Consider the following 3582-nt stretch of genomic DNA (forward strand, 5'->3'; position numbering starts at 1 on the left):
GGGGGGGAGAGAAAAGACTCTCAGCTCTGTTTCATGTAGACGTAAATCACCAACAAAAAGACACTTCTCAAACACAGATCAAACAGCTGAGTCATTTTCCTTGACGTTGGACAGTCAGGGCTATTGAACAAAGGAACCCCGTTAAACCGCCAACCCCGCTATTCCGCCAATTTCATTTTATCCTAAGGGTGGTGGAAATAACGAGTTAGACTTTACTACTATGAAATAGATGCATATACAAATTCCTGTTCCTGATTTGTAAATTGTATCCACAGCCTTTGGTCTGCTTCGCGTGTTCACCACGTTCCTAAAGGAAAGTTAGTAAATATGTTTTCTTAATCTTCTCGTTTGATTCCCACTTCGAAGTTTGAGACCCACTGCGAGTAGCACCACCATTGTTGCAAATCATTTTGTTTAAACGTACGCGTGTATATAACCGGTAAGGATTACACATAAGATTTGACTTTCGTTTTATTAGATAATGATAATGTGAATATTTGAATTAACATATGCCTACCCATTATAACTTATTGTATGTTGTGTTTTTCAACGTGGCCAGTGTAGATTTGGAACTAATTATCAGAAAGAGGTAAATGGGTGCATTTTTTTTCCTCATAGAAAAACAGAGAATAAAAATGGTCTGGCCACCTGTTACGAATATCACCTGACCGCCAGCCTCGAGAGCCTATAACACCAGGCCATGCAAGAGATTGATTGAGGAAGTAAAGGGAGCCCTGAGAAATTAATACATCCTTACTGAAAGTAAGAGCTAGAGGGTTGGCCTACCATAAACAACTGCATCTCCCCTCGACGCTTAACGGCAACAGAGGATGAAGAAGTTAACAAGTAAAGCTGTGTTGGCGAAAGTATTTTTAATCTTTTTCATCGGCCAGGTGTGTGTCCTCTGAATATCTGAAGCATCTTGTTGACCCTACAAAGTGTCATTAAAAAAATAAATTACTTTATCTTGTCTTATTTACCTATTTCATTCCTTCTTTCATTCACTCATTTATTTATTTATTTATTTATTTATTTATTTATTTATTTATTTATTTATCGAGGGGGGGGGGGGTGTACGGGATTTTTGTCCCTTATTTTGTCACTACCCAATTTCCTGAGACTGCACACATGTAGGCCTACAGTACAACAAAATCGAAAAGTTGCTCAAAAGAAGTAAATCTGTTAGTAATACAGCGCAGTCTACTGGGTACTATCTTGTCTGCTAAATAACCCTCTGAAAAAAACAAACAACAACTAAAGGTCAACGGATAATAATAGAATGACATTCTCTTGGGGGCCAATCCTGAATTATAAAAGTTAAGCTGATTATGACCTTTTAACAGTGTATGGGCTGGCGTGAGAATTCAAACCCTTTCCAACTAGTACATAGCCTAAGCAGCGCCGCCTGACGTTTTGTTTCCCTTTTCCCTAATCTGCAGTCTGTTTGTCTGTCTGTCTGTCTGTCAGCGGACGTGAAGGTTAGGCCGTGTCGTGGGAATGGTGCAACTCGGGCTTGCTGTCGAGGGGGATGAGACATTTGATTGGTTGCAGTGTCACTATCGTAGTCAACAATTGAGCGCTGATTGGAGGAGACACAACACGTAGCCTGACATTTTTTTTTAGTGGGGGGGGGGGGGGGGGTAATTTAGGAGGCGGGCTGCTTTGGGACTGTCAGTCAAGATCAACACATGATGAAAGGGATAGGTAGATATGTCTATTTAGTTTTTAAAGCAGGGAGGAAAATAATAATATTAATAATGGATTATGGACTATGAAATGTAATACATTTGTGTGTTGGTGTTTTTTCTTTCCTTTTTTTTTGAAACATTGTGCGGCACTTGCGACACAAATTATAGGTCATGAATATAATTGCCGAAAGGATATTTTATTCCAGTAACAGGTGATTGGCGGAGGGGGGGGGGGGGGTGGATTTCAACAAAATCCTCCAATGTCGACGGGAACAGAGGTTACAGCCAAGCTTGCCCTTTTATAAGGGGGCTATTACACGCACAAACGAAACGGACAGTTGTTAGACGTCAGCCCGCGTTCATTCCGCCCTGTCTGTGTATTGAAAAGTTGTAGCTGGATTTGTTAGTGGGGTAAAGTCTCCCCCACCCCCCACCACACTCACTACGCATTTCCCGATCTCAAGACAGTCTCAAGATGGTCTCGAGATGGTCTCAAGACAGTCTCAAGATGGTCTCGAGATGGTCTCAAGATTGTCTCAAGACGGTCTCAAGATGATCTCAAGACGGTCTCAAGATGGACTCACGATTGGATCCGTGAGCGATCTCAATTTGTGCCCACACACCTATTACTATTGCATAGGCGAGCCCATTATCAACATGGCTCCCACCCAGAGTGAAGTTGCTGCAGCCTGTATAGTTTTGAGTATTTCTCGAAAGACAAAAAGGTGAGAAAAAAAATCATCATGGTGCAACCAATGGCTTCTTCGGCGGGAGGAATTCACTAACACGCACCTTTTAAAGGAACTGACATTGTACTCTGCGGATTATAAAAATTATTTTACGTATGGACGACGACTCATATCCTGGTCTTTGAGGAACAAAAGGCTCTTCATAATACCATGGTCTTGGTATGTAAAAATGTTTGGAGTTCCAGCTCCAGAAGCTTTTCCGCGTTCAACTTTATTATACTCCCTTCTGAACGCGCCTCTTAACCTTATCCATACGCTCTGGGGGTCATTTGCACCCCCGGGGTTGTATTCTTCATGTTTTCGAATACTTCTAGTGTGAAGATCTCTTTGAAACTTTCAGAATTTCTTTTTAAAAAATCATTTTGACAGACTGCTATGCAAAGCGTACGGATCGGATTAACAATTAAATTTCTTCTTTGAAAAGTGGTCGCACAGAGTTCTCCGCGTCGTATGGCTTTGATAGTAAAACACGACGTACGGATATGGTTAAGTTATTAATTTTTTTTATTATACTATTCTGACAAACATTCCTGTCAGAACTTTGCACATATTCAATTAGAATTATTATTGTATGCGTGTTCTCTTAGAATTCAATTGCAATAGCCTTCAGATTGTATTTTCCAGTCTCTGTATGAATTCAGTCTTCATTTCTCTAGCTAGCTGGCTCAGGCAAAAAAAATAAAAATATTAGCATAATTACATCAAACGTTTGGTAGCAGTGTTTCGTATCAAATCCCACTAAAATTTGAGGCTGATGAAGGTTTTAAAGTCAGATTTCCAAAATTTTGACTTTGGCACCCTTTTATTTTTAGCATCGAGTACCCCGATATGCGATCCAACAGTTAATTTTCAGGCTCATTCTGAATTCAAGCGATCTAACGGTTTGTTGGGATTTTAAACTGGCAGTCCGGATTTTGGACTCAAAATTGTCGTAAGAGATCGTGTTCAGTTGGTCTTGAGATCATCTTAAGACGAAAGCACTTAGTGAGTAGCGGGCTTAAGTGTTTCAGTCGTGACCGCCTTATGATTCTCGAGTCATCATAAGTATGGTGGTCTAGGTTTCACTTTCAGCCCTTCCTCGCGATCACACCGTCTCTGCTACCAACAGACTACAATATTATCATTATATACATTACCCTATATAT

This window comes from Aplysia californica, unplaced genomic scaffold (assembly GCF_000002075.1).
Source record: "Aplysia californica isolate F4 #8 unplaced genomic scaffold, AplCal3.0 scaffold00608, whole genome shotgun sequence".
NCBI lineage: Eukaryota > Metazoa > Mollusca > Gastropoda > Aplysiida > Aplysiidae > Aplysia > Aplysia californica.